This window comes from Cervus elaphus, chromosome 18 (genome assembly GCF_910594005.1).
Source record: "Cervus elaphus chromosome 18, mCerEla1.1, whole genome shotgun sequence".
Taxonomy (NCBI): domain Eukaryota; kingdom Metazoa; phylum Chordata; class Mammalia; order Artiodactyla; family Cervidae; genus Cervus; species Cervus elaphus.
Window position 1 is genome coordinate 33682195 of NC_057832.1, and position 9522 is coordinate 33691716.

Genomic DNA, 9522 nt, shown 5'->3' on the forward strand with positions numbered 1-9522 from the left:
AATTAAATGAGCATAAGTACTTAGAAGCTGGCACATAATAGACACTGTATAAATGTTATTATTACTGTTCCATCATCATCATGGTGTTTTCCAAATAATGGAAGGTTGGAGAGGTTTTGACATGATGATTAGATGTCAGTGCGTTCGTTGGTCAGTGTGATCATGTAGATCTTGCATACAGGTGAAACTTCAGAAAACATGAGTAGATCGAGAAATAGATAAGTAATGTAACATATATTATAGATGGTAGTATTTAAGTGGCATTTCAGTGTTTCAATGGGCTGTTATTTTCTTCTAACTTTTCTATGTTCAAAAAATGTATAAATAAATGTATCATTTAAAAAAGGACAAACTTGAAAAAAGCTCATAACTGATAAAGAGTAATAAAGCCATGCAAAAAAGAAAAGGGAAAATTTATTTATCTTGTGGTTGTTAGACAATTGGCTAGCTTCTATCAAAATAAATTTCTAATGGAGGAAATTTTAAATGTTGAGAAGTCAAGTAACAAAGAGAAAATATAGAGGGAGAATTAAGAAATCCTGAATAAAGATGAATTTTGTAGAGTTAAAACTTATCGCAGTAACATTTTAGATTTGAGTGGAACTAATGGAGTGGTGAAGTGAGAAGTTTGGTAAATGTTCTCCACAAAAACAACAAGTATCAGCAAAACCAAGTCTTTTAGAACTCTCAAGATTAACCAAAGGCTTCCAACAATCTGAAGAGGAGTTATTCAAGAAAAACTACCAAATTTCAGTAAAAACACTGGAGTCTTTGATGTTTAAGTTGGCCTACTCCCATCTCCCTGTCCACAGAAATGCAATTTAAAACCACAATAAGATGTCATTTCATATCGCCCAGAATGCTTGTAATAAATGAGACCGACAGTAACAAATGTTGATGGGAATGTGAAGAAACATGCTGGTGGGAATGAAATTTGTACAGCCACTTTGGACAATGGTTTGTCAATTTCTCAAAAAGTTAAACATAAAGTATCTACACAAGAGAATTGAGCGTATATATCCCCACAGGAACATTGTTGTTCACTCACCCAGTCATGTCCAATTCTTTGTGACCCCGTGGACTGCAGCACACCAGGCCTCCCTGTCCCTCACCATCTCCCGAAGTTTGCCCAAGTTCATGTCCATTGCATTGGTGATGCCATCCAGCCATCTCATCCTCTGATGCCCTCTTCTCCCTCTGCCCTCAATTTTTCCCAGCATCAGGGACTTTTTCAGTGAGTCAGCTGTTCACATCAGATGACTAAAATACTGGAGATTCAGCTTCAGCATCAGTCCTTCCATTGAGTATTCAGGGTTGATCTCCCTTAAGATTGACTGGTTTGATCTCCTTGCTGTCCAGGGGACTCTCAGGAGTCTTTTCCAGCACTGCAGTTTGAAGGCATCAATGCTTCTTTTCTCTGCCTTCTTTAAAGGTCCTGCTCTCAAAACTGTACGTGACCACTGGGAAGACCATATGGACCTTTGTCTTGACTATAAAGACCTTTGTCAGCAGAGTAATGTCTCTGCTTTTTAACACACTGTCTAGGTTTATCATAGCATTCCTGCCAAGAAACAATCATCTTCTGATTTCGTGGCTACACTCACCATCCACAGTGATTTTAGAGCCCGTGAAGAGGAAATCTGTCACTACTACCTTTTCCCCTTCTGTTTGCCATGAAGTAACAGAGCCAGATGCCATTATCTTAGTTTTTTTTTTCTTTTAATATTTAGTTTTAAGCCAGCTCTTTCACTCTCCTCCTTCACACTCATCAAGAGGCTCTGTAGTTTCTCTTTGCTTTCTTTCATTAGAGTGGTATCATCCACATATCTGAGTTTGTTGATGTTTCTCCCGCCTGTCTTGATTCCAGCCTGTAACTCATCCAGCCCAGCATTTCTTATGATATGCTCAGCATATAGGTTAACCAAACAGGATGATAGCAAACAGCCTTGTCATAGTCCTTTTTCAATTTTGAACCAATTAGTTGTCCCATACAGAGTTTTAACTGTTGCTTCTTGACCTTCATACAGGTTTCTCAGGAGACAAGTAAGTTGGTCTGGTATTCCCATCTCTTTAAGAGCTTTCCACAGTTTGTTATGATCCATACAGTCAAAGGCTTTAGCATAGTCAGTGAAGCAGAGGTAGATGTTCTTCTGGAATTCACTAGCTTTCTCTATCATCCAGTGAATGTTAGCAATTTGATCTCTGGTTCCTCTTTCTTTTCTAAACCCAGCTTGGACATCTGGAAGTCCTTAGTTTGCATAATGCTGAAGCCTAGCATACAAGATTTTAAGCATGACCTTACTAGCATGAGAGATGAATGAAATTGTCTGATGGTTAGCACATTCTTTAATACTACCCTTCTTGGGATTTGGGATGAGGATTGACCTTTTCTAGTTTATGGCCACTGCTGCGTCTTTCAGATTTGCTGACATATTGAATGCAACACCTTGATGGCATCATCCTTTAGGGTTTTGAATAGCTCTGCTGGAATTCCATTGCATCCACTAGCTTTATTAACAGCAGTGCTTCCAAAGGCCCACTTGACTTCACACTCCAGAATGTCTAGCTCTGGGTGACTGACCACACCATCATAGTAATCCAATTCGTTAAGATCTTTTTTTGAGGAGGGAATCACAAACCACCGAAGTTTACTTGCTGTGAAAACCTCATGAACTGTATAAAAGGACATAGGAACATGCTTATTGTTAAATTACTCATCATGTCCCCAAACTGAAAATCTGCCAGTCAACTGGATAGACAGAGTAGATGGATCAACAGAATGTGACATAGCCATACAATGAAATACTATTCAGCAGTAAAAAGAATTGACGTTTGCTGTAACATGAAGAACTTTAAAATATTATGCCAAATGACAGAAGCCAGGCACAAGAGAGGATATATTGTCTACTTCTATTTATATGAAATATCCAGAAAATATCAACTTTTAGAGAAATAAATCAATGGTTGCCTTTAAAGCTGAGAACAGGAATTAGCCATAAGTAGATAAGAACAATCTTATTGGAGGAATAAAAATGTTCTAAAAATGATCCATGGTGATGATTCCACCAGTCAGTAATATTAATAATCTTTAAAATATACACTTCAAATGGATGAATTGTATGATATGTAAAATATAGCTCAGTAAAACTTTTACAAGAATATTTTAGGCCAGCTTTTCCTCTCAGCAATCAGGGAACACTTTGCTGGGTATATACTCTGGGACCAATGGCCTGGAAGTCTGATTGGACAAAGAGCCAGAGTTTCAATTGCTAATAATTTGCTGTGCCTGGTACTGAAAACAGGAATGTAGAAGAGAGTGCATGAAACAGTTTCTTGGAAACCCTTTGGATGAAAAATCCATATAAAGAAAACAAAGGGAATAAAAAATTATTTAAAAAAGAAGTTCTTTTTTAATTTTTATTTTGGATTTTTATTTTATATTGGGACACATTTGATTAGCAATGTTGTGTTAGTTGCAGGTATATGGCAAAGTGATTCAGTTATCCATATACATATATCCCTTTTCAAATTCTTTCCCCATTTAGGTTATTACAAAGTATTGAGCGGAGTTCTTTGTGTTATCCAGTAGGTCCTTGTTGGTTATCTATTTTATTTTATTTATTTATTTTTTTCATTTATTTTTATTAGTTGGAGGCTAATTGCTTCACAGCATTGCAGTGGGTTTTGCCATACATTGACATGAATCAGCCATGGAGTTACATGTATTCCCCATCCCGATCCCCCCTCCCACCTCCCTCTCCACCCGATTCCTCTGGGTCTTCCCAGTGCACCAGGCCCGAGCACTTGTCTCATGCATCCCACCCAGGCTGGTGATCTGTTTCTCTATAGATAATACACATGCTGTTCTTTTGAAACATCCCACCCTCGCCTTCTCCCACAGAGTCCAAAAGTCTGTTCTGTACATCTGTGTCTCTTTTTCTGTTTTGCATATAGGGTTATCATTACCATCTTTCTAAATTCCATATATATGTGTTAGTATGCTGTAATGATCTTTATCTTTCTGGCTTACTTCACTCTGTATAAGGGGCTCCAGTTTCATCCATCTCATTAGAACTGATTCAAATGAATTCTTTTTAACAGCTGAGTAATATTCCATGGTGTATATGTACCACAGCTTCCTTATCCATTCATCTGCTGATGGGCATCTAGGTTGCTTCCATGTCCTGGCTATTGAAAACAGTGCTGCGATGAACACTGGGGTGCACATGTCTCTTTCAGATCTGGTTTCCTCAGTGTGTATGCCCAGAAATGGGATTGCTGGGTCATATGGCAGTTCTATTTCCAGTTTTTTAAGAAATCTCCACACTGTTTTCCATAGTGGCTGTACTAGTTTGCATTCCCACCAACAGTGTAAGAGGGTTCCCTTTTCTCCACACCCTCTCCAGCATGTATTGCTTGTAGACTTTTGGATAGCAGCCATCCTGAGTGGCGTGTAATGGTACCTCATTGTGGTTTTGATTTGCATTTCTCTGATAATGAGTGATGTTGAGCATCTTTTCATGTGTTTGTTAGCCATCTGTATGTCTTCTTTGGAGAAATGTCTGTTTAGTTCTTTGGCCCATTTTTTGATTGGGTCATTTATTTTTCTGGAATTGAGCTGCAGGAGTTGCTTGTATATTTTTGAGATTAATCCTTTGTCTGTTGCTCCATTTGCTATTATTTTCTCCCAATCTGAGGGCTGTCTTTTCACCTTGCTTATAGTTTCTTTTGTTGTGCAAAAGCTTTTAAGTTTCATTAGATCCCATTTGTTTATTTTTGCTTTTATTTCCAATATTCTGGGACGTGGGTCATAGAGGATCCTGCTGTGATTTATGTTGGAGAGTGTTTTGCCTATGTTCTCCTCTGGAGTTTTATAGTTTCTGGTCTTACATTTAGATCTTTAATCCATTTTGAGTTTATTTTTGTGTATGGTGTTAGAAAGTGTTCTAGTTTCATTCTTTTACAAGTGGTTGACCAGTTTTCCCAGCACCACTTGTTGAAGAGGTTGTCTTTTTTCCATTGTATATCCTTGCCTCCTTTGTCAACGATATCTATTTTAAATATAGCAGTGTGTACATGTCAGTTCCAAACTCCCAATCTATCCCTTCTCCCATAGAAAGGGGGTTTTGGATGTGAAGTTAAATTGCTGGACAAGAGAGAGTCTACTATGTGAAAGATTTGAGGCCAAATTTAAGAATCAGAACTCAGATACACTTTCTTAATGACAAAGAGATAGCTAAGTGGCCTTAGGCGGCTCTGTGTAAAATCGAGCTCATAGTCCCTCTCTTTCTTCCTAGATTTTGTCTAAGGAAATAAACATGGATCGGTAACCAGGGGAAAAACAAAGTGGAACTTCATTGTTATAAATAAGCATCTTTTTTCATTGAAGCTGCACTTAAGGAAAATCCAAGTTACAAATACTTTTGTTTATTGAATACTATTGACTCCTATACCAAGAGTATCGGGAGGGCAGAAGTTCCGTTGTCCTTCTCTTAGAGAAATTACGGCCTGTTATGTGGCCCCATTGTATCTGTTCAGGCATTTGTTCAATAAGGATTTATTAAGCATTTATTGTTTGCTGGGCACTATGCTAGTTGCTGGGGTACAGTGTTGAACAAAACAGATACAATCCCCTTGCCCTCCTGGAGCTCACATTCTAGTTGAGGGAGACAGGCAAAAAATACGTAGACACATAGAATAAGATAACTGCATGTATTTAACCTTTCTCCCTTAACAGAGGGTAGGATAATGGCTCATAACTATTTAAAAATAACAATTATCGAGCCAGTATTATGCTTCAGGTAATCTTCTAAGCTCTTGGGATGTAGCAGTAAACAAAACAGACCTCAAATGTTGCCTTCATTGAGCTTGAATTCTGAAAGGGAAAGAAAAGCAATAGCACAGAAATAAATACGTCAGGTATGCCATATACTAATGCTGTTGGAAGAAGTAAACGTAGAAGGGCATGTGTACTGTTGTGGGAAATGAGCTGCAATCAAAGGGTGGTCAGGGATACTTGAGAGAGAAAGTGGGGCCACTTTAGGTGTTACTGACCAGGGTTCTTGGCCTCCTTAATCAGTAACAATTGATAAGAGGCCAGACAAGAAATTCAGGCAAGGCTTTCCTGGGACTCTTGCTTCAGCAGGAGGGAATGAAAACAAGATTCCCTTGTTCACTGCCTGGTGGTGGGGGTGGGGGTGGGGTGAGCTAGTTCCTTGTATGGGATGAGTGTAGGGGTGAGTGGAGAAGGAAATGGCAACCCACTCCAGTATTCTTGCCTAGAGAATCCTGTGGACGGAGGAGCTTGGTGGGCTGCCGTCTATGGGGTCGCACAGAGTCAGACACAACTGAAGCGACTTAGCATGCATGCATGCGTGCATGTAGGGGTGAGTCCAGGGGTTGGGATAGTGGGGCAGCTTAGTTGGTCTTCCCGCCTTCTTGGTGATTCTGTGTGCTTGGTACAATACCCTGCTTTTGCTGCTAACACCCTGCTTCTGCTGGGTTTTGGGTCTTTTTGTATCTTGTTTTTGTAATTAGTCCCAACTGCACATTCACACAGTTATTTTTAGTTCCCCATTACTTTCTTTGTGTTTTGCTGATGTAGGAGACCTTTGTCCAGGTGCAGGCACTTCAGTAAATGGTCCCAGGTCCCAGCCTGTCTCATAGGAAGGGACACAACCTTAGATGAGGCACATCTCTATATCTGAGACAGTCACCACAGTGGCTAACAGCTGAACACTACTCACCAACAGCAGTCCCAGCTACGTTGACAAGTCTTTTCCTGAAGAGAGATCCAGGCCCATCATATAGTCCAGTATTTTCAACCTATGGAATTACAGAATGAATCATTCATCAATTGTTATATATAGGTGTATGTATAGGTGTTTAAGTCCCAATATGGTCAAACCAGATGAGGAGGTGATGCCGTTTTTATCTGTTTTAAATCTGAAGATGTATATGTCTATCTACTAAAGGATCTTAAGTCATTAAGGCTATACTACCTAACACAGATTTTAAAAAGTGAAACAGTTATCAAAGTAAACATAATACTTTAGTGCTAAATTTTTAGTTACAGAATATGTGTGTAAGAATTCAGAAAGTATAATAGTAATATGGTGGAAGAAATCAAGGAGTGGATAGGTTTTTACTTGGGCATTTGCCATCTTTTTAGTTCTTAGACTTAGTAAAAAATAATACTGTTGTTTTCTCTTCTTTTTTTCTCAAGTCCTTTATGGTTTAAGCAAAAAGATGATAAAGTCATATGTATAAAGTTCTGTTTATTTCAAGTCTTCAACAAATTCTAGTTCTTTTACATTTAATCACAACCTGATACAAGGTAATTTAATCTAAATTAATAGTTATTTCATAAAGATTTTTCATGAGTGCATATTTTCAGAAATAGTAATAGCTATATTTATTGAGTAATTTCTGTGTATCAAGCATTATGTGGAACACTTTATCTATCTTAATTAATCCTATAACATCCCTATTAAGAATATTCCAGTCTTAATTATCTCCATTAATATATGAGGAATCTGAGAGTTAGAGCCTCTAAATAATCTAAGATTATCAGGTACTAACCAAAGAAAGGCAATCCCAAAGAATGCTCAAACTACCACACAATTGCACTCATCTCACACGCTAGTAAAGTAATGCTCAAAATTCTCCAAGCCAGGCTTCAGCAATATGTGAACCATGAACTCCCGGATGTTTAAGCTGGTTTTAGAAAAGGCAGAGGAACCAGAGATCAAATTGCCAACATCCGCTGGATCATCGAAAAAACAAGAGAGTTCCAGAAAAACATCTATTTCTGCTTTATTGACTATGCCAAAGCCTTTGACTGCGTGGATCACAATAAACTGTGGAAAATTCTGAAAGAGATGGGAATACCAGACCACCTGACCTGCCTCTTGAGAAACCTATGTGCAGGTCAGGAAGCGACAGTTAGAACTGGACATGGAACAACAGACTGGTTCCAAATAGGAAAAGGAGTACATTAAGGCTGTATATTGACTTATTTAACTTATATGCAGAGTACATCATGAGAAATGCTGGGTTGGAGGAAGCACAAGCTGGAATCAAGATTGCTGGGAGAAATATCAATAACCTCAGATATGCAGATTACACCAGCCTTATGGCAGAAAGTGAAGAAGAACTAAAGAGCCTCTTGATGAAAGTGAAAGGAGAGAGTGAAAAACTTGGCTTAAAGCTCAACATTCAGAAAACTAACATCATGGCATCCAGTCCCATCACTTCATGGCAAATAGATGGGAGACAGTGGAAACAGTGTCAGACTTTTTTTTGGGGGGGGGGGGCTCCAAAATCACTGCAGATGGTGATTGCAACCATGAAATTAAAAGACGCTTACTCCTTGGAAGGAAAGTTATGACCAATCTAGATAGCATATTAACAAGCAGAGACATTACTTTGCCAACAAAGGTCCATCTAGTCAAGGCTATGGTTTTTCCAGTGGTTGTGTAGGGATGTGAGAGTTGGACTATGAAGAAAGCTGAGCGCCAAAAAACTGATGCTTTTGAACTGTGGTGTTGGAGAAGACTCTTGAGAGTCCCTTGGACTGCAAGGAGATCCAACCAGTCCATCCTAAAGGAGATCAGTCTTGGGTGTTCATTGGAAGGACTGATGCTGAAGCTGAAACTCCAGTACCTCATGCGAAGAGTGGACTCATTGGAAAAGACCCTGATGCTGGGAGGGATTGGGGGCAGGAGGAGAAGGGGACGCCAGAGGATGAGATGGCTGGATGGCATCACCGACTTGATGGGCATGAGTTTGAGTAAACTCTGGGAGTTTGCGATGGACAGGGAAGCCTGGCATGCTGCGATTCATGGGGTTGCAAAGAGTCAGACACGACTGAGCGACTGAACTGAACTGAAGCACACTGAGGATCCAGTCCCATCCTTGGGGATAGTTGCAAAAGTCATGAGGTTTTATTGCAAATAATCCTGTCTGATGGCAACAGGAGAAACATTCCTGATATGAAATTGAGTATCAGAGATAATAGTTATATATCAATGATATGAGTTGCTCTCCTCAGTCTGGTCTCAAGCTCCAACTTTAGCTCTTCATGTCAAATCTTGAATGGAACAGTCAATCACCATGTGACCATTCACTTTTTAAAAAAATTTTAATTGAAGAATAATTGCTTTATATAATTTTTTGGTTTTATGTCATACATCACAAAAAGAAGCCATAGGTACACCCATGTCTCCTCCTTCCTGGACCTTCCTCTCATTTTTGTGATGAGAAGTTAAAAAGCCAAGAGCTAAAAACCTGAGTAATGACATGAGAGGTGATAGTTACTTGGTCAAAGCTAATAAAGATAATTCAGTTGTGTAAAATTTCATAGATGTATATGATCTTTAAGATGTGCTATGGGATAGGAATGATTCTCTGAAGATACATAGAAAAATCAGTCCAGCATTGGAGGAACGGAATGCAATGTTTAACACAAGCAAATTGCTGAAAATTGTCTTTGCAGAGAAATTCTGAAATATGCAGTTGCTT